We start from the raw sequence: 24,122 nt of genomic DNA on the forward strand, positions 1-24,122 counted from the left end.
GTTGAATCAGCCATATGCATGTTAGAAATTATTATTACAGGCTATGCATTTCTTTCCTTCTCGGCTTTTTTTTATTGTCACAATGACTTATAATAATATTAAGAAAGATATGTGATAATTAAATTTTTAAGTACTATTTTAATAATTTAATTTCAAAAAATTTAATAAAGCAGATACATCATTTTACATCAAATCAATATCAATATAATTAGTCTTTTTTTCTTTTTTCTTAGAAATTTATATACAATACTAAAAAGAATGTACATATATCATTTTACGTCAAATCAATATCAATATAAAATTATAAGGTAAATTCTAGCCTATCCTTCCTATAATAACATGTAATTTACTCTCTGTGACATGTCATCTTTTAATTGGTTGTTATGTTAACTATGGTTAAATTATTGGTAATTAAATTATAGCCCAAAGTAGGTGATTATGTAATTAAATACCTCCAAATTTAATTTCAATGCCATCCAGAAATCCCATATCATCATCACCATCACCATCATCATCATCATCATTATTTTCATTTTCTTTTTCGTCTTCCCCTTCTACACTATCATCATAAAAAGCCATCATAATCAATTTCACGTTCTTAAATTTTAAGATTTTTTGCATTTCGCAAACGTAAACTTAGTCTCACCTGGGCTAGGTTCACAAAACAAAAGCAGTTTTTATAACTAAACACAAAGAACACAAAACACAGAACACGATCTTACTTGAACAGGATCTGTTCTATAGGCTCGTACATCTGTATCCTTGAGTTCTAAGAAGACTTTGGTTGAACTATGACCGTGTGGTCAGAGCGTGATTAATTGTTCCAAAGCGCATGCCATCTGAACGGTGGAGGATTGTTCGCGCTACAACCTTGTGGTCGAGATGGTCTCACGGTGTTCTGACAGACTCAAATATTTTTCCCTGGCCATTTAATTAGTTATTTTCTCTAAATACTTAGTGTGTGTTTGGATTACAGTTTGCAAACAGGAGTTTGAATAAAATTAATTTTGCAAACTTGATTTTGATGAAAAGTAAGTTTGTATTAAGTGATTTATGTTTGGCAATATTTATATCAAAATGAATTATAGTAAAATAAATGTTGTTTGGATTACACTATTCAAAATCACTTTTAGATACAAAATTACTAAAATAGACATCAACTTAAATAATTTTTGTATATTATTTTAATTTAGATATTTGAATAGATGTTATTAATTAATTCTATAATAAAATTAATATTTATACACTAAGATAAAAATAATATATAAAAATTGACAAAATATACTTTTAATTAAAACTAACAAAATATAAATTTTAGAGAGTACTAAAAATAATAAAAAATTAAATATTTATTTTGGTAGTAATTGAAATAAATCAAAAAAAATTTATGATATTTTTTATACAGTATATTTTTAGTACTCTTAGTACTCTTTTTTAGTATGTTATAATTTTTTATTATTATTATTTACAATTAATTTTTTGTTTAATTTACTTTCTTAACAGGATCAATATATTATATTAAAAAAATAAAAATAATACAAAAAAATTATAATTATAAAAGTGTATAATATCAAATAAATAATTAATAAAAAAATAGTAAATAATAGAAAAAGATAGTTCATATAAATAAAAATAATATAAATAATACAATAGTATGCATAAAGGATAAAATTGGTAAAAAATAAATAAAGATTGAGTATTGATGGCTAAAAGCCCGTTGGTGAAACGCAGAAGCTTAAAATTGTTGCTTCTTGAAAACGTGGTTTTGAATGCAAAATCACTTCTGGGTTCATGAATCAAAAATTTGCCAAACCAAAAATTACAGCTTTCAAGATATCTAAACGTACTTCTTCTCTTTGAACGTAGTTGCCAAACACACCCTTATTTCCTGGTTCATCAAAATATGGAACACCCAATGAGTTGATTTTTTCTTTCAATTTCAGAGAGAAATGGGACTGGGGTAAATTGAATTTCTACACAATGATAAAAATATAACTTTATTTTTTAATGTTTATAGAAATTATATATTTATCTCTCTTATAAAAATATTTAATTACAAAATTACCCTACTCTAATTAACATATTAACTCTTGTTGAGTTAAATTAACTAAAACTAAAACTAAGCATCCAATTAAAACATGTCACGTCACGAGGGGTAATTTACATGTTGAAATAGAGGGGGTTGGGTAGAACTCACCAAATTATAATACTTCTAATTTTGTTTTTTTTTTCTTTGCATGTAATTATATTTTCTTAATAGTAAATAGTAATAATAATTACGAAAAGTGACTTTCTTTAAAATTTTGAGGTTAACACCAAATTAGTCCTAAATATAATGTTTGTGACTTATTTTTTTTTTTTATGGATAAAGTAAAGGATCCTAAGCCTTATGATTTTTAAGTTTTAACCTTGGCCTGCTAAAGGGGGGTCAGCAAAAGTATATACGACAGCATATGGCATATTCAACGGAAACTATTTTTCATATGTCTATCTATCCTCTCTTAATAATAATAATAATAATAATAACAATAATTTATTGTCTATATATAGAGTCTTGGACAGAATTCTTGATAGTGGAACTGGAAGGCTCCAGCTTTTGTGTTGCGTCTATGTCCATACATTGTAAAGTTGTCTTGACCAATGAGTCCAATGAGAGGAAACATGATTCATGAATGGGAAAAGGACACATTATTGATTATCCCACCAGCGAGCAATAGCAATGACTTGTTGACTTCATCGCTTGACTTGACCCAAAACCATTAAAAACGTTATGCTTTTACTATCCAAAAGACTTTATAAGCTTATAAAAAGGGGTAAGGAAGTTTCATTGTAAGTAACAAGAACAAACACATAGAATATGAAAGTATATAAAAATATAAAAAATACAACTACTAAAATTAATCACTAATATATTTATCTATAAATATATGTAGTTTAATTTATTTTTAATAATTTATATTTTAATATATATTTTATACTAATAATTAATTTTAATAGTTGATTTTAAATCCATGCATAAGAAAGAGGCCCCACAAAGATTTTTCAAAAAAAATTAATACTTACACTTTCATATATATATATATATATATAACTTATTATATTATGTTTATTTTAAAATAAAATATAAATAATTTTTTTGTATTTTATATTAAAAAAATATTTTATTAAATTTAATTTAGTATAAAAAATAAATAAATAAACACAAAAATAGTGATAATTAACTTTATTATATTAGTTAATTAATTGCTAGTTAAATTAAAATTTAGTTTTTTAATTAAATACAACTTAAATTATTAGTAATTTTTTAAAAATTCTTTAAGATAAAAAAATATGTTATTTATATGTTAATATACTGTAATTATTTTGGTTAAAAAATTTATTTATACCATAAAGATTATAATAAGTAGATTTGATAATTAAATATAAGATAATAAAAAATAAAATAATTGTTTAAAAAATTAATATTTAGTCATGTTAAAAATAAAAAAAATCGTTATAAATTATTTTTTTATTATTTTAAATATTATACTGTATGTATGAAAATATATTTTTATTATTTTAAATATTATAATAAGTGATTGTATATATATTTTTAGTTCTTATCAATATGTATACATAGTTCTCATTTAAAATTTTAAATATATCTAAACCAATTTGGATTGGTCAAGTGATAGCTTAGTCATCCGCTTAAGTAAGTATATTGGGAGTTCGAATTCCATCTCGTATGTGTAGCACGTAAATCATTGCCGGTCAATTGCAGACTGTTAAATGGAACCCAAATTTACGATGAATTAGTCCTCAACTTGTTGGTGTAACACCCTCACTACCAGAATGTGACGCTTCCGGCTGCGCTACTTTTGATAGCAAAAAGTATTACGATTACTTTACATATTTAATACTAAAATAGGAGCCTGTGACTCAACACCGTATCGCTGATTACTTTATAAACCGGGAATAAATACTTCATCAAAAATAAACAAGCAGCCATAGATTCATATACAAGACTTCTTACATAATATCTTATAATATCATATATGTATATAAATCATACAACTACTATCCCTCTTACAAAATTATAATAACAAAGACGACGGAAGAAAATAATCTAATTAATATAACCACATATAAACCAAACGCAGTATAACCCTTCATAATGCTTCTTCATCCGGTTCCTGAAAAGGTAAAGCTGTATGGGGGTGAGAACCTAACCACACGGTCTCACCACAGAGTTTCAAAGTTGTCATAAGAAGATATTTAATAGGAAAATTGTTTTCAAGCTCAATGATTATCATTGCCTTATGAATCTTTTAAAAACCAATAGGTACTCGTTCAAAACATTTTTAAAAAAAAATAATGTTGAATCTTTCAGAAATAAAAAACCTTTCCTTACTTATAAGAAAGTCTCAATCAGAAACCAAACACGCAATCAAACAATACAATCATTAATTCAGCACCAAAGTTCATTCTCAAATGTAGCACGCTAGGACAAACACAAGCAAGACAGACAAGAAAAGCATAGGTTTAGGTAGCAATTACAACAAATAGTTCAAGTAGTAGTTAAGAACAGTTTAGCAATTAGGCAAACCAAAACAAGTTCAAACCCAAGCAAAGCATACAAATGCATATGATGCATGCCAGTCCTATGGCTGATGAGGCTCATTTGTCGATTATCCAGCCAATCCGATAAGTCTGAATTGTACTCAGACTGTCCCCCGACGTGCATCCCCAAGAGTCTATGCATAGTTTTTTCTCAAATAATCAATATTGCTCAAGGGGGTAACATTCCCGAGAATTTATATAGTGTTTGATCACACTTATGTCACAGGGTCAACAGAGTATCGGGTTTTAAACCTGGTACACGTGGTGGCAAGCCATGGTACTTTATCCAAAGAACTTCGTATCTCAGATAATTCAAAATCATAAGCCATATGAATAATTCAAAGATCATATCTCAACATTCTCAATCGATATCTCAACATCATAATCATTCGTCAACCCAAAACATAACTCTTCCTTTGATAAATGAGGTAATCTTAAATCATATAATACTTAAAATTAACCCTTTTAAAATAACTACTTCAAATGAAACTTCTAATTTTGTAAAATTTTGGCAGCATCTCCTCTAAAACTCGAATTCTGCCACTCTTTTCGGGTCCCATCAGACATTTCTCAAACCTTTTTCTCAACCATTCCAAATCTCATTCATTTTCCAAAATTCAACCAGTTCCAATATCAAATTGTTTCCAAAGCGAATCAGTGCCAATAATAAATCTCTTTTTAAAATCAAACCAGCTCAAATATATACTAAATCGTTTATAAAGTCAGACTAACTCAAAATTAAACCATTTCCAAAATTAATTCAATTTCATATTCCAAATCATTTCCAAAGCCGATTCGTTTACATTATCAAAAATAACTTCAAAACTAAGAAAGCCATTTTTCATAATAATCAACTAAATAACCTTTCAAACTAATTTCTTTTCAGCAATCACAACTACTGAAGCAATCAATCAATCAACCATTCAGTCCAGTAAACCACCACATTTTTAAGTCAATCATAATCACAGACATATGTTTCTCACATTAATATCTATATATAACAACTCTGTAATGAAAATTAGATTTAAAAAAAATTCTACCTCAATTAGCTGAATTCACATAGATTAAATGTGGTAACTTCCTTTTCTTTTAATTTTTTATGGTAGCAGCAAGCACGCAACCGAAAAAGCAGCATTGTCAATCTCTTATGGCAGTGACGATGGTTGAAGCGAGACAAGGATTCGAATTGGATAAGAATCAAAAGCAAACATAGCTCTGGAAGATTCAAAACAATTCAAAGACCAGAATTGAATTAAAACAAGAACATGACAATTAAAAGTGACAAAATAGAACGTGCCAAATAGGTCAGAACCAAGGAGAAGAGCACACCAGAATCAATGTAATAGGATTCAAAACCAACAACAGCAACGGTGACATCAGTTCTCTCAAAGCAAGAACAACAACGATCTTAGCATCAATTATGCCTTTTTCGAACGGTAAACCAGCAACGACTAAAACAGTAATCCATAATTCTATAATTAAGCCAAGAAGGAACAGAGGAACAAGATAAAAACAGAGCAAGGTTTAAAGCGTTACAGTTTCAAGAATAGGACAATTGAAATCAGAACAAAGCTGGTGCTGTCTTCAACTCTGGTGGCAGTGCACGACTCACTGGCGACTGAGGCAGCGACGTAGACAAGACTTCCCCTCGGCGGTGAGAAGCGGCGGTGGCATGTGGCGGTGGCGGAACAACAACGAATGGCGGCGCAACACCTTTCTCTCTCACCTGCGAACACTTTTTCTCTCACTTGTGAGCTCGACGGCAACGGCCAAGGAAACTTCTGCTCGGCGAGCTTGACGGCGACTGGTACAGTGGCGACATCTCCCCTCTCTCCACCGTGGGCTCTTTCGTTTCTCTCTCACTCTCCCTCAGCTGGCCCAATTGACAGTGACGGCGACGCGGGTTCAAAACGGCGATGCCTCTCCTTTGACACGGCAGGATGGTGACGCAACACGGCACGGCGAGCGGCGGCGAGTTAGCAGCGCAATCTTCTCTCTCTTTTCCTTCCTCAGCTCTTCCTCTCTCTTCTCTGTGCGACCTGACGGCGCGGTGGCAGTGACGCTCGCCGGTGCCGCCCTCACTCTCCCCTCCCCTTCTCCCGCAGATCCCTCTCCTCTCTTCCCTTTCTGTTTGGCTGAAGTTCATGTGTTAATGTGGGCGTTGTTTCTTTTCCTTTCATTTACTGGAGGGGGGAAAGGCGGCTTAGGATTTCATTAGGGTTTTAGAATTAGGGTTTCCAATTTGGGAATTAGGGTTAGGAGTATTTCAGTCATTTCACTAAAATTAGGAGTAATTGAAAATCAAAAACCAATTTTTAATGTTTGTAAAAATACTATTTAATTATTTATTAATTTATAAATTATTTTTAAATAAAGACTCTAATTCAATAATTTGAGATAATATAATTAATTTTTTTTATTCATAAAAATTAAAATATATTAAATTCCAAAATCTCAATTCTCTAAATTAATTTATACGAAGTTCTTATTATTTTGCAATTACTAAATTTTATAGTTCAAATATAGAAAATTATCCAACAATTATAAAATTAGAGAAAAATTCTAATTTAATTATCAAAACTTGATTTAATTAGCTTTAATTAAATAATTTCTAAAATTAAAGTCTTTAATAAATAATTAAATTAAAATCAATTTAGAATAAGGCTTTTCAAAAGTTTTGGGTCTTACATCCTACCCACCTTATAAAAATTTTCGTCCTCAAAAATTAAAAGAATACACAAGAGAATACCAAGAATCAGTACTCTACTGTCCAAAAACTTTTTAGATAAGAAAATTTAGCATATTATAAGAAATATCACATGATTTTAATACCTTTCTTTTAAATACTCTAAAAAAACAAAAAGATATATATATATATATATATATATATATATATATATATATATATATATAGGGGTGGCAAACGGGCCTAAATCCGCCGGGCCGGCCCGCGTAACCCGCCAAAAAAGGCGGGCTGGGCTGGAAAATCGGGACCGCCAAATAGCAAAAGCCCGCCTAACCCGCACCGCTTAAACCGCGGATTTTGGCGGGCTTTGGCGGGGCGGGGCGGGTTTCCCCGCCGGGCTAAGGTTTTTATTAGTGAGGGGGTATTTTTGCAATTTTTTTGCCAATACCTAACTTTCCCCAACCTAACTTACAAGAGTATGAAGATAAAAATTGAGTGTTTTGAATTATGTTTATGTTATTTTGGAGACAATATTTATAATTATGTTTTGGATTATATTTATTTTGCTTTGGAGAGAATATTTATACTTATATTTTGAATGAAAATTTGGTTTATAATTATATTTATTAGATATTTATAATTACAAAGACTTTAATGTTTGTGAATATAAAAAATATAATTTTTATGCCATTAGAAATTATAAATTTATTAATATGGTTGTGAAATTATATATTACTTAGTAGTTAATAGTAAAAAAAAAAAAAGAGGAGCTTTGGCGGGCTTAGCCCGCCAGCCCGCCAGCCCGCAGTTAGGCGGGGCGGGCTAGGATTCTAGGACCGCCTCACTAGGCGGGGCGGGGCGGGCCAGCCCGCCAAAGGGCGGGCTTCTGGCGGGGCGGGGCGGGGCGGGGCGGGCTTCCCCGCTTGCCACCCCTATATATATATATAACCATAAGACTTAGAAATAAATGAAAAGCATGGTGTAAAGCAGAAGTTATAAGATAGGCTCAAAAGAAAAGAGGTTACATGGTGTCAACCTTAAGGGTTTTAACATAGCTCACTATCACAACTCCTTTTGATGTTACATACTTATAAGCTTCACTTTCCACGTTCACGAACCGTGTCCTAAAGAACTACCGTGTTACAAGTTTCACCTTACACCTATCTATCTCACGTTGCTCCGGTCACTTAGCTAACTTGTTGCGAGTCGTCATTTTACACAAATGGAGCTATCGAAAATTTGAATATCTTTTCAACAATACTCATTTCCTGAAATTTAAACGTCATAACCTACGGCGTTTTCAAACTTGCCAAAGTTCACCTCCTCATCTACTAGTCATTCCCTGAAAATTAACGCTTCGTTTTTTTTCTAGGGACCACGTGTGACATTGAGATAAGCACCAGTATATTCAAGGAGTTACAAATCTAAGAAAAAGATGAATAAGTGACAAGGATAAAATTCGTATAAATTCAGGAGGATGCGTAAGATTGCAACTAAGTAACGATTTACAGGCACGAGAAAATGTTTTGAAAAGAAAATTATTTTGTATGCAAATAGGAAATTTGAATCCAGGAACTCCATAAGAAATAAGAAAAAGTAGTGATGATTTAAATTGAAATAAGTTCAAGCCAAAACAGAGGAACACTAAGTTCACAAAAGAGGAATAACTGAATTAATGATATCATTTGCAAAACTCAAAAGCATGAAAAAAAAATTTAAGAAAGTGTGATTTCTCATTCTAAAAAGAAAAGATATAAAATAGATATCTTTCAAGAGAGGTAACAGAAGCGTAAATATTGGGTTATGTTAAAATAAAATCAAGTTAAATTAGATTTGTACAAAACTTGAAATAATGAAAATTAATTGAGCTAAAAATGTTGAAAAATCTTAAAATATCATAATCAAACAAGGATATGCATAAAAATTTATATCAAACTTAGAGGTAGAACTAAATTCTATTCAGAAGAGAAAATCCGAGGTAAATTAGTCAATAAAAGAATACTTAGTACGTTACAAACAAATAGATTTCGATTGCATAAGAAAGTTTTAAAGCTTCATATCAGTGAATATATGCTAAATTCCAAAACGATTTTGTTGAAATTTAAATTAGGGCTACGGACAGAATGCAACAAAAGAACTTAATTGAATTTTTTTTCAATGGAATCCGAAACAAAAACCTTAGAACGTGATTATAAAGAGTGGTATGTTGCACCAAAATAAGTTTGAAATTTACTCAAAAGAATACAAATTTTGATAAAGAAGAATAAGCAATCAAAATGGTGTTTCACAAAAATTTAGAAAAACGCTTGAAATTATAAGCAAGGAGGTACAAAAACAAGAAGATGTACCGAAAGGGAAAATCAAGTTATAACCTATGAAGGAATAAATTCACTTTTCCAAAATGATTACTAGAAGTTTTAATAAGGTATTGCGTCAAAACAATCCAATTTAAAATAAATTATTGGAAGTTTGTCAATTAGAGATTAACTAAAATAGAAGCAAAAATTTCTTATCAAGAATCTTAGAGTACATAATCAAGTAAAGACATATATAAAAATTTGAGTAAATATTGGAGGAGAATCAAATTGTGTTCAAAGAAAGAAATTTAATGTAAAGTGTTCCTATATAGTTAATAAGAGTATAGATAGTACCTTTAAAAACAAGTATGTTTTTAGCTACATAAATGATTTATTTATTTCTTGTAGGAAAGTACATGTAAGATCAGAGATAGTCATATCCAGAATTCAAAGAATGGTTACAGACAAGATCAGATAAAATAAAAAGATCAAAACTCTTTTTAACGAAGATTTCAAAACAAAAACTTTGAAAGAATATTACTAAAATTGTTATCTCATACCAAGACAAACTCGAAATTTTTACTAAGGGGAGTACTTTATTCATTTAGAGGAAAACAGGATAAAAAATTGTAACCTGGGCAAAATACGCATAAGTTGTAGAAGGCAAAGTAGAAGAACCAAATCACACAATTAGCTTGCTACGAATCGTAACTCTCACATTTTCAAATCACTCAAGTATTAAGAATTATGTGTTACACTAGAACAGATTTAAGATAGAATAAAAGGATACAGAATTTATGAAAAAATGAATAAATAATAACAATGATGGATAATCAAATCTGGTTCCAAAAAGAATTGAAACAAGGAGTTAAAAAAATGATAAATCGAAGAATAAGCAATACGCGCATCATGTGGCATGATTAAAGTACCTACCTCTGGTGTAAACTAATCAAGGAATAACATCTGATGTTTTTCAAAGAATTAAGGACCATTATCATGCGAACAAAGTTCAAAACCAACTCAAAAGAATAACTCATGATTCATGAAGAGAAATATGAGCAACACCAAGGGTAAAGGTTCTAAATTATTTTTCAAATGATTTAGGAATCAAGGATTATACATTACACCAAAACTAATTCAAGATCAAATAAACAAATACTAAATTTATGAATAGTGTTAAGGTTGAATGTTCCTTAAAATTCAAGCAACAATTAAGAACATAATCAAGCTATATATATATGAATTAGATGATATGGTAGAAAAATATCCAAAACACATTCCAAGAAAGAAAGTAAGAACTAGAGATTCCAATACGATTGATAAAGAAAGAGATAACATCAAGCACGAATAAAGATTATATGTCGAAACAGAAATAATCTCTAGAACTTAGTTTCTAATGTTCTCAGAACCCGGGACTCGCGTTATATATGACTCGCATATCGTCTATGATAACCTATTAGTTTTTACATATACATAATTCATTAGTGTTAAGCTGGCCAAACTTAATACCATAAATTATGCAATGCAAGACTAATGGCATTAATCAATAGACCGTCATGTGCATAAAGCTCTATTCTCGTTATTCAAACAAGACCTACTACATGACAGACTCTCAGAGTATGCAATTGAAGCATAATCAGTCCATTCTCAAGGCTCTACAGGAAAGACTGCTCTGATACCATAATGTAACACCCTCACTACCAGAATGTGACGCTTCCGGCTGCGCTACTCTGATAGCAAGAAGTATTACGACTACTTTATATATTTAATATTAAAATAGGGGCCTGTGACTCAACACCGTCTCGCTGATTACTTTATAAACCGGGAATAAATACTTCATAAAAAATAAACAAGCAGGCATAGATTCATATACAAGACTTCTTACTAATATCTTATAATATCATATATGTATATAAATCATACAACTCCTATCCCTCTTACAAAATTATAATAACAAAGACGAGGGAAGAAAATAATCTAATTAATATAACCACATATAAACCAAATGCAGTATAACCCTTCTTAATACTTCTTCATCCGGTTCCTGAAAAGGTAAAGTTGTATGGGGTGAGAACCTAACCACACGGTCTCACCACGGAGTTTCAAAGTTGTCATAAGAAGATATTTAATAGGAAAACTATTTTCAAGCTCAGTGATTATCATTGCCTTATGAATCTTTTAAAAACCAATAGGTAATCGTTCAAAACATTTTCAAAGAAACAATGTTTAATCTTTCAGAAATAAAAAAACTTTCCTTTCTTATAAGAAAGTCTCAATCAGAAACCAAACATGCAATCAAACAACACAATCATTAATTCAGCACCAAAGTTCATTCTCAAATGTAGCACGCTAGGACAAACACAGGCAAGACAAACAAGAAAAGCACAGGTTTAGGTAGCAGTTACAACAAATAGTTCAAGTAGCAGTTAAGAACAGTTTTGCAATTAGGCAAACCAAAACAAGTTCAAACCCAAGCAAAGCATACAAATGCATATGATGCATGCCTGTCCTATGGCTGATGAGGCTCATCTGTCGGTTATCCAGCCAACCCGACAAGTCTGAGTTGTACTTAGACTGTCCCCCGACGTACATCCCCAAGAGTCTATGCATAGTTTTTTCTCAAATAATCAATATTGCTCAATGGGGGTAACATTCCCGAGAATTTATATAGTGCCCGATCACACTTATGTCGTAGGGTCAACAGAGTATCGGGTTTTCAACCTGGTACACGTGGTGGCAAGCCATGGTACTTTATCCAAGGAATCTCGTATCTCAAATAATTCAAAATCATAAGCCATATGAATAATTCAAAGATCATATCTCAACATTCTCAATCGATATCTCAATATCATAATCATTTGTCAAACCAAAACATAACTCTTCCTTTGATAAACGAGGTAATCTTAAATCATATAATACTTAAAATTAACCTTTTTAAAATAACTACTTCAAATGAAACTTCTAATTTTGTAAAATTTTGGCAGCATTTCCTCTAAAACTCGAATTCTACCACCCTTTTCGGGTCCCATCCAGACATTTCTCAAACCTTTTTCTCAACCATTCCAAATATCATTTATTTTCCAAAATTCAACCAGTTCCAATATCAAATTATTTTCAAAGTGAATCAGTGCCAATAATGAATCTCTTTTTAAAATCAAACCAGCTCAAATACTAAATCGTTTATAAAGTTAGACTAACTCAAAATTAAACCATTTCCAAAATTAATTCAGTTTCATATTCCAAATTATTTCCAAAGCCGATTCGTTTACATTATCAAAAATAACTTCAAAACCAAGAAAGCCATTTTTCATAATAATTAACTAAATAACCTTTTGAACTAATTTCTTTTCAGCAATCACAACTACTCAAGCAATCAAGCAATCAGCCATTTAGTCCAGTAAACCACCACATTTTTAAGTCAATCATAATCACAGACATATGTTTCTCACATTAATATCTATTTATAACAACTCTATAATGAAAAATAGATTTAAAAAAAAACCCTGCCTCGATTAGCTGAATTCACATAGATTAAATGTGGTAACTCCCTTCTCTTTTAATTTTTATGGCAACAATAAGCACGCAACCGAAACAGCAGCATTGTCAATCTCATGGTAGTGACGATGGTTGCAGTGAGACAAGGATTCGAATTGGATAAGAATCAAAAGCAAACATAGCTCTGGAAGATTCAAAACAATTCAAAGACCAAAATTGAATTAAAACAAGAACATGGCAATTAAAAGTGACAAAATAGAATGTGCCAAATAGGTCAGAACTAAGGAGAAGAGCAAACCAGAATCAATGTAATAGGATTTAGAACCAACAGCAGCAACAGTGACATCTGTTCTCTCGGAGCAAGAACAACAACGATCTCAGCATCAATTATGCCTTTTTCGAACCGTAAACCAGCAACGACTAAAACAGTAATCTATAATTCTATAATTAAGCCAGGAAGGAACAGAGGAACAAGATAAAAATAGAGCAAGGTTTAAAGTGTTATAGTTTCAAGAATAGGAGAATTGAAATCAGAACAAGGCTGGCGCTGTCTTCGACTCTGGTGGTGGTGCACGACTCATCGACGACTGAGGCAGCAACGTAGACAAGGCTTCTCCTCGGTGGTTGCACGCTGCGGTGGCAACTCCGGCAACGACAAGGTGTGGCGGTGGCTGAACAGCAACGAACGGCGGCGCAACACCTTCCTCTGTCACATGCAAACTCTTTTTCTCTCACTTGTGAGCTCGACGACGACGACCATGGAAACTTCTGCTCGTCAGGTTCGACGGTGACTGGTACAGTGGCGGCATCTCCCCTTTCTCCACCGTGGGCTCTCTCGTTCCTCTCTCACTCTCCCTCAGCTGGCCCAATCTATAGTGACGGCAACGCGGGTTCAAAATGGCGACACCTCTCCTTCGACACGGCAGGATGGCGACGCGACACAGCACAGCGAGTGGCGGCGAGGTAGCAGCGCGGTTTTCTCTCTCTTCTCCTTCCGCAGCTCTCCCTCTCTTTTCTCTGTGCGACCTGACGGCGCGGCGGCAGTGACGCCCGCCGGCGCCGCCCTCACTCTCCCTCCCCTTCTCTCGCAGATCCCTCTCCTCTCTTCCCTTTCTGTTTGATTGAAGTTCATGTGTTAGTGTGGGTGTTGTTTCTTTTTCTTTCGTTTACTGGAGGGGGGAAAGGTGGCTTAGGTTTCATTAGGGTTTTAGAATTAGGGTTCCTAATTTGGGAATTAGAGTTAGGGTATTTCAGCCATTTTACTAAAATTAGGAGTAACTGAAAATCAAAAACCAACTTTTAATCCATTAATAATATTTGTAAAAATACTATTTAATTATTTATCAATTTATAAGTTATTTTTAAATAAAGACTCTAATTCAATAATTTGAGATAATATAATTAATTTTTTTTATTCATAAAAATTAAAATATATTAAATTCTAAAATCTCAATTCTCTAAATCAATTTATACAAAGTTCTTATTATTTTACAATTACTAAATTTTATAGTTCAAATATAAAAAATTATCCAACAATTATAAAATTAGAAAAAAATTCTAGTTTAATTATCAAAACTTGATTTAATTAGTTTTAATTAAATAATTTTTAAAATTAAAGTCTTTAATAAATAATTAAATTGAAATCAATTTAGAATAAGACTTTTCAAAAGTTTTGGGTCTTACAGGGTATTGTGAAAAACCAAAAAAAATTCTATACCTAAATTTTGTTATACTTTTGCCCCACTACTAAATTTTTCTTAGTTCGTTACTGCGTAGTATAATCCTAAAAATATATACTATTTTTTTATAAAATTTAAGTTGTGTGATTTTTTATATTTTTATTTTTATAAAATATAACAATAAAATTATTATAAAAATATATGATAGATTAACGAAAATTATGTCTAATATAGTAATATCGGTTAATGTTTAAACACTTCTAGTGTTATTTACTATAATATATATATATATATATATATATATATATATATATATATATATATAAACTATTTACATACATAAATATAGGAACATCATTGTGTATATATTTCTCAATTTGGAGGGTCTTTGCCGTGTTAGACTTCATAAAGAATGAGTCAAGTCATTGCGTAATTTATACTTTTTTTTTTGTTATTAATAAAAAAGGTTTTTTTATGAAATTAATAAAATTATGCTACATAAATCCGGGTATGTCTAAAACGAGCTCAACCATTATGTGTTTATTGAATGAGCCACATTTATATAGGCCATTAGATTTTATTAGATGAAAATCAAAGGCTAATATAAAACAAGAGCATTGATAGACTCTAATAAATATAGAATATCTTAGTACATAAATAAATGTTTTAAATAACAATATTTTAATACACAATACTTTAAACGGCAACAAAATCTTTTATTCTTAAATAACTAAATATAAAATATATAAATATAAAATATATGAGTATTTTTTATTTAATAAAATTAATTATTATGCAAAACTTTTTTATAATATTAAAAAATTATATTAAAATAATATTTTAAATAATAACATAAAACTATAAAATCATTAAAATTTATTTTATGTTACTTGATAAATAATTAGATTATTATATTCAAAATTTATTAACTAACTATTTTTATTAAAGATATTATTATATAATATAATTTTTTATAAAAATATTTTTAAAAAATAATTTATTTAAAATATTATATATAATACATGAAAATATTATTTTTTATTTTTTAATTTTTTTAGAAAAACAAAATAAATAATATAATTTAAAAACATACCTAAATAAAAAAGTTAATATTTTCATGTATTATATATAACGTTATAAATAAAATTTACTTTTACAAATATTTTGATAAAAAATTATATTATATAATAATATATTTAACAAAGTAATTAGTTAATAAATTTTAAATATAATAAACTAATTATTTGTCAACTAATATAAAATAAATTTTATTTATTTTATATTTTTATGTTGTAGTTTAAAATATCATTTTAATATTATAAAAAATTTGTATATAATAATTAATCTTAATGAATAAAAAAAACTTATATTTTTTGTATTTATATTTTATATTTTCTAAAATAAAAAATTTTTATCTTTATATAATAAAATATGTGATAATCTTCTTTTATATATATTAGGGGTGGTAAAACGGGTCGAATTCGTCAGGCCGACCCGCCGAACTCGCTAAAAAATGCGGGTTGGGTTAGAATTTGAAACCTGTCAAATTAAAAAAATTCACTAAATTATGTATATATATTCTAACTTCTAATTATGTGACTTTATTTATTTTATTTTATAATTTCGTATATATGTTCAAATTATGTGACTTATTTTTTAAAATAAAGATGGTTCTATTGACAAATATTATTTTAAACAAATTTATTGAAGTTAAAAATTTTAAAAATAATAATAAAAAGTTATATTATAATTTGACTATTTTTTATTTGTAATTAATTGTTTAATTATTATTTTTTAGTTAATTTTAATTAATTTTATTTTTCAAAAAAAAAACAAAGTCAAACGACTAGCATTTTGTACCCACTTTAGTTGGCGGAGCGGGCTTGCCCGTCCCGCTTAAGGTGCGGGCTTGCCCGTCCCGCTTAAGGTGCGGGCTTGCCCGTCCCGCTTAAGGTGCGGGCCTAGGTGAGGCGGGGCGGGTTGGGGCGAGCTGGCCCGCATTGCCACCCCTATATATATATATATATAGGGGTGGCAAGCGGGGAAGCCCGCCCCGCCCCGCCTAGTGAGGTGGTCCCAAAATCCTAGCCCTCCCCGCCTAATGGCAGGCATAGCCCGCCAAATATCATCTTTTTTTTTTACTATTTGGCGGTCCCAATTTTCCAGCCCAGTCCGCCTTTTTTAGCGGGTTACGCGGGCCGACCCGGCGGGTTTAGGCCCGTTTGCCACCCCTATATATATATACTATTTAGTAATTTTTTTATATATTAAATAATTATAATCATATAATAACATTGAAATCAGAAAACATATTAAATCTATTATAGTATAACTATTTAAAATATCATTTTTATATAATCTTTTAATATTATAAAATAATTTTGCATAAAAATTTTGTGATTTTGGCAAATTTTTTTAATTTGACCGGTTTTAAATCCTAGTCCGACCCACCTTTTTTAGCGAGTTCGGCGGGTCGGCCCGACGGACTCGACCCGTTTTGTCACCCCTAATATATATTAAGAAGATTATCACATATTTTACTATATAAAGGTAGAAACTTTTTGTTCTAAAAAAAATATAAATTAAATAAATACAAAAAATATAAATTTTTTTATTTATTAAGATTAGTTATTATGCAAATTTTTTTATAATATTAAAATGATATTTTAAGCTATAATATAGAATATAAAATAATTAAAATTTATTTTATATTACTTGACAAATAATTAGATTATTATATTTAAAATTTATTAACTAATTACTTTATTAAATATATTATTATATCAAATAATTTTTTTATCAAAATATTTGTAAAAGTAAAATTTATTTAAAAAGTTATATAAAATACATGAAAAAATTAACTTTTTTATTTAGGTATGTATTTAAAATTATATTATTTATTATGTTTTTCTAAAAAAAATTGAAAAAAATAAAAAAGTTAATATTTTCATGTATTATATATAATATTTTAAATAAATTATATTTTAAAAATATTTTTATAAAAAATTATATTATATAATAATATATTTAATAAACTTAGTTAGTTAATAAATTTTAAATATAATAATCTAATTATTTGTCAAGTAATATAAAATAAAATTTTAATTATTTTATATTTTTATGTTAGTTATAGTTTAAAATATTATTTTAATATAATTTTTTAATATTATAAATTTTTTTGCAATAATTAATTTTAATAAATAAAAAATACTCATATATTTTATATTTAATTATTTAAAAATAAAAAATTTTGTTGCCGTTTTAAAGTATTGTGTATTAAAGTATTGCCATTTAAAGTATTTATTTATGTACTAGGATATTCTATATTTATTAGAGTCCATCAATGCTCTTGTTTTATATTAGCCTTTGATTTTCATCTAATAAAATCTAATGACCTATATAAATGTGACTCATTCAATAAACACATAATGGTTGAGCTCATTTTAGACATACCCTATAAATCCAGCCAAATTAAGTTTCACTTTAATTTTATTGACGAACGTAATTTTTTTTATTTGTGCCTTTTTTTTATTTGTCGCGATTTAAATCACTCAAAAAAGATTTTAGTTATTTTAAAAAATCTTAAAATTTGAACTGTCATGAGTTTTTTTTATGGTAGTTTTTCATAACGGTCACAATTTCATTCATACTAATAATCTAATATCTAATCAAATCTTATTATTATGAATTTTTAAATTTTTTTTTTTAAAAATAGTATGTATAGAAATTAGACATTTTTTCTTCTATGATAACACTTTTTTCCGATCGGTGCGTGGTTACAGACCCGCGATCCCAGAAGAAAGAAAAGCACTCTGTGCTTAATTGCTTTTTTTAAGCGGATTGTTATGGGATCTAAAATTATTTGTCTAATTTATTAAAAAAGATTAAAAATTAATATTTAATTTTAAAAATATAAAAATAAATAATTATTAAATATTTAAAAATTATTATAAAAAGTAAGTTAGACAAAAGTTAAACATTAAGTTATAGATATTATATAATTCATTTTTTTTAAAGAAAAATATTATAGTGTCTAAAAAATAATGTCTATTTATTAAAAATAATTAAAAATTAATATTTAATTTAAAAAATATTAAAATAAATTATTTTTAAAAATTTAAAATTTATTATAAAAAATAAATTAGTCAAAAATTAAACAATAATTAATAAACACTATAAAATTCTTCTTTTTTTAAATCAAAAGATAAAGAAATAAATCTCTAATCGAGTATAATATGCCATTTAAACTATATTTCATTGACTTTCGTGTTTAACTACACAACAACAAATTAAGCTACAAAAACTTATGAAAATACTAATGGAAAATTATCACATGTTTTTTGAAAATACTTTAAGTTACCATTATTCACATATTCATCCATTAGTAGCTTAAATATTGAAACAAACACAAACAAACATGCTATTAATAATACAAAGAAATAGATACTATGTACTCAAGAGTTGTGAGAGCATAGATAATAACTTAAAATGATTTGCTTTGCTAAAAATAAATACTTGTTAACTCCCTCCAAGCGGGCACATAAGATGTTTATGTCTAACATGACCTATAGCCTCCACTTCAATTATGAATTCTCTTTTCTTGTTCTCTATTAAATAATTTCAAATTTTAATCACACAATAACAACTTCACTTTAATAATTGACAGAATCAATAGTTTCAACTTCTGTCTAGTGTTATAATGAAAGAAAGGTTGAAAGAAGCAAATCAAATAAAGTATCCTTACAATTTTTTACGAAGTTTTTTTTACTGCCATCTCATTTCTATTAATCAACATATAGAATGCTTCTTACCCTTCTTGAAACTTCCTTCTTCTTCATACATCAAACTAAAATCTCTTTCATTGAGATAGTTTGATCTACACTGACTAACATTATTATGATCATAAAATAACACTCATGTAAAAAAAATATTCACAAAGACTAAGCTCTTAAAAAAAGTTAAGTATATAGAAAATTACATATTTGAAGAATGGATGCTACCATAATGAACTAAATGCATAAAGTTAGACTCAAAAGTAAGAAACACAAGAAATGATAAGGAATGTAAATAATAACTCTTGTTTGCTACATTGCTATGGCTATGAGCATTACCAAAATAATATTGATTTTAGAAATTTCAGCGTATAAAAGAGAACTAAAGTTAATTAGGAATATAATTAATCACATTAGTACGTACTACTAAGTGAATAAATGAATAAAACATGCAAATCCGTGCACTCATCTCCACCAACAACAAAAAAGAAAAAATTTAAATCGACCAGTGTTTTAGAGAGGCAAGATTTAGAGCACTACCTCTAGAAAGAGTGACGGTGAAGGAGGTACAATAAAGTAACCTATGATTCCTTCAAGTTTTCTTCGCGATTTGCCGTAGAATCGAATTCTGCCGATTTTGCTTACTTCTTCGACAACTCGAACTAACGGCACTCGAACTGCAAATCATGGTCCCTTCTCTTCCACAAAATGTCTAATGCGATCAAACGGATTGAGCAAAACGGATTTACTCTGAAAGTTAGTTAGCTTGACCTGAGTGCAAGAGCTAAGAAATTACGGATTTGGAAAAACTGAAGAGAATGTTATTAGCGAGAGGGTTGGCTGCATGTTATCAAACTTGAATCAATTGCAGGAGCTAACAAATAGGAAATTTGAGAAAAAAGAATAGTGTGAGGGAGTTATCGTAAAAATTGGGTGAGTGGGCTACTAAATAAAAGTTACATTTAACATTACCGCTAAAAAATTCATTTATCTTATTATAAATGTTAATTTAAATTTTGTTTAGTGAAATAACTATATTTTTAATTTAGAATAAAATTTAATTTTAATAAAAAATATTAAATTGTAAGTTTTATAACTTTAAATTATATTTCAAAAATTTTACATACAAATTAAAATTTAGAATTTTGACCCGTTGAATTTAAAAAAAATGGCATCAATAAAAATTAAAATAAATAAACTTAAAACTTAAGAATTTGATACCTTTAGATTAAAAAAGAATAAAAATTTTGTACATAGTTAAAAAATGAACTTTCATAAAATTTATTTTATTTTATTTTTTTATTAAATTAATAAAATGTTAATAAATGGATAGAATAATAAAATATAAGTATAAAACTAATATTCTGAATTTTAAGAGTTAGAACTTTGTTCATTAATATTGTCGTAAATTAATAATGAGTAATTAAATTAGTTATAGTTAGTATTTTTTATTTTTTAGAATTAGTTAGAATTATTTTGTTAAAGATAAATATGTACTTTTTTGTACTCATTTGGTACTCTTTTTATATATTTAACATTTATTTTTAATTGAATCATTTTATTTCATTACTAAAGTCTCTAAATTAATGTATATTGTGGAATTGAACACTGAAACTGTATTTGGCCAGAAAGAGTACGAATAAAAAAAATGACGACTAAAAAATATAAATAGTAAAATTGTATGTATATGAATTAGTCTTTTTTATTATATTCAACAAAAATTACTTTTAAATCAAGAAAGAAAAATTAACCAAATCAGCGCATAATTAGTAGTAAGTAAAAAAAAATTCGGAGATATGACAGAATATAATTTTTCAGCGGCAGAACTAGAAAGGAAGAATGGAGAAAAAACTAACAATTGGGGAATTGGAAAAGCCTGCATAAAAATTGGAAAAAAAAAGTATAAATTGCATACAAATATTTTAAAAGGAATGGAGGAAAACGCTAAATTAAGAGCGAAATTTTGAAGTAAAAATCATTTGAATTCGCCACGGTAATCATTAAGTCTGTGGTAAATGAGAAAAGTCATCTCAAGTTGGCCACGAACAAACAAAATCGTCGAAAAAATCCACAAAATTTAGGTACGAAAATATAAGACGTTGCAAGTGATTACCACGATGGTATAATTTACCACTATTTTTCATTCGTGGGTATTTTACCGTTGGTAATACCCGTGTTTTTAGTAGTGTACCATGTTTTTTGTATTATCTGCTTTCTATGATGTATTTGTCTTGTAGTTGTAGTGAAGAACGTAATTTAAAGACAAATTTATCTTTGGAAGCGAAATTGAAATGACCCATTTGTCAGTTTTGGTTGTGACATTCATTGGTTGAGTTTCTAATTTTTTGGCTTGGCTAGTAATGAGACATTGAGACGTTAGCCACTATTTATTTCATTGAGAATTAAATCTTTATGCCATTCTTAAAACACACGCTATTAGTAACGAATATCCTAATGTATTTAATTTTATATTTCTTAACAAATCATTCAAATTTTTAGTAAGATATTATAAACATATTCACTAATCTTTTTGAAGACGATATTTTTACTTCTCTATGGAATTTTTTTTGACTGACAGGTTTAAGATTTAAGAAGTTTTGGCACAAAACTACGATCGAATTATGTAACTTTACGTATATATATGTTTTTATTTTTTATGTTAGATTTAGTTTTAAATTTTATTTTATCTTTCCTCATTTGTTATTTTAAAATTTTAGAAGGACAAAATTTGTATATTAAAAAATTTTAGATAAATTTATGTATTTATTATTATGTGAACATGATATGTGATGGTGTGATTTTAAAGTAAAGACTTTTCGTTTTTATAGTTAAAGTTTTGGTTCATATTCGCGAAAGCTCAATATTAAATAAATATAGTATCAAATTAAATAATTAGAGATAAGTAACACTTAAATTTTTAGTACAATCATAAAGTGTTAAAAATAAAAGTATTACATAATATACAGCAAAAAAAATACAAAGTTAAAAGAAGAAAAAGGTGCTTTCAATTATATTAAGTGTAAAATAGACATAGATTTTATATTTAATTAGAATGAAATTAAAAAGATACAAGTGTGTGATCTTCTAATTTTAATTAGTAATTGAGGTATTTTTTATATATATTTTTTTACTCATAATCTCATATAATGGGTATTTATTTATTTATTTATTTTATAAAATATGATAGTCATGAAATTTATACGATAATACAAATAAATTGATAGTATAATATTTTAATCCTAACTATTATTGCATAATCCATGATTTATTTTATTTATTTTTTTTTTCATGATATATTCTATCCTATCTATGTAACCATGAATAATTTATATAATAATTTTAGTAAATAAAAAATCAGTAATTTTGTGATAATAAATACTACATACATCATTGACTAAAATAACTGTATTTAATCAAATTTGATTTTTTCTTAATCATAAATTAATTAAAAAAATATAATTCATAAACCTAAAATTTAAAAATATAATTGATTATGTAATCATATTGATAATATCAAGTTAAACTTTTAGATATATTCATTAATCCTTAAAAGAAGAATCCCTATTACACTTAATTTAAAATATTTTATTTTTTTATAAAGTCTATCGATTTTACTATATTTTTTATTAATATTCAAAATTCCTACTAAAATAATTTTTTAGTTTTTACAAAATATAACATACATAATTTTGATTACAAACAAAATTAAGAGCTTATCATTATTTTTTTATCAATTTTTAAATAAAATTTTAAGCTCATTACAAACATATTTGTAAGTTAAAAAATATTATGTGCATAAAAAAATAAATATTAAAATAATTACTATGTATTAAGGTAATATATAGGAGCGGAATTATGTTATATTTTGAAAAAGACTAAAATTAATTTTATAAAAAAAGTTAAATAAAAATTTATACATAATTTGTTTAAAAAAATTAAGAGGGGCATTGCCCCTCTTCCCTTGCACAAGATTAGAATAATTAAATATGTAATAAACAAATAATTTAATTATTTTATAGTACTATAATAAAAATTTTTTATGAAAATCAAATGATATTTTTATACGCAATGCATTGCATGATTATTGTTGTGAGACTTGTTTAAAAAAAAAAAGAAAAATAATTCCATTTAGTGCAGTTCAATCAAGACATAGCACATATAGCGACCGGAAAAAAATAGCTTTTAAAATTCGTCTACGAAGACAAACTGACAACTTCAATTATATAAAACTTGTTAAAGAAAAAAAGGTTGTATGTCTACATACACCATCCAACCTTCATGTTCATGTGTGTTTTATAAATCTGGACCTTGAATCTTTTTATTATTATTATATCTAAATGGTTAAAGTAATTGGAATATCATATTTTAAGTTAGGACATGGACATAGTGAACATCTTCCAATACTAATAACCAGCCAAAAAATAACCGTTGGGAATAAGACATCATTCCCCCTTGAGAAAATACTTTTGATAGAGAAATAAAATAGACACAATCACAACACAAAAATTTAACGTGAAAATTCCAATTACCGGAGAAAAAACCACGGCCATTGTCAAATGACAACCAGAGAATATCACTATGTGAAAATTGTTAC

General features: G+C 28.0%; 1 pseudogene; it reads left to right on the forward strand.

Annotated features, from left to right (window-relative positions):
• The first annotated feature begins 712 nt into the window (after positions 1 to 712).
• On the forward strand, positions 713 to 908 carry LOC130953597 (small nucleolar RNA U3; annotated as a pseudogene).
• Positions 909 to 24,122: the final 23,214 nt, after the last annotated feature.

This window comes from Arachis stenosperma, chromosome 9 (genome assembly GCF_014773155.1).
Source record: "Arachis stenosperma cultivar V10309 chromosome 9, arast.V10309.gnm1.PFL2, whole genome shotgun sequence".
Taxonomy (NCBI): domain Eukaryota; kingdom Viridiplantae; phylum Streptophyta; class Magnoliopsida; order Fabales; family Fabaceae; genus Arachis; species Arachis stenosperma.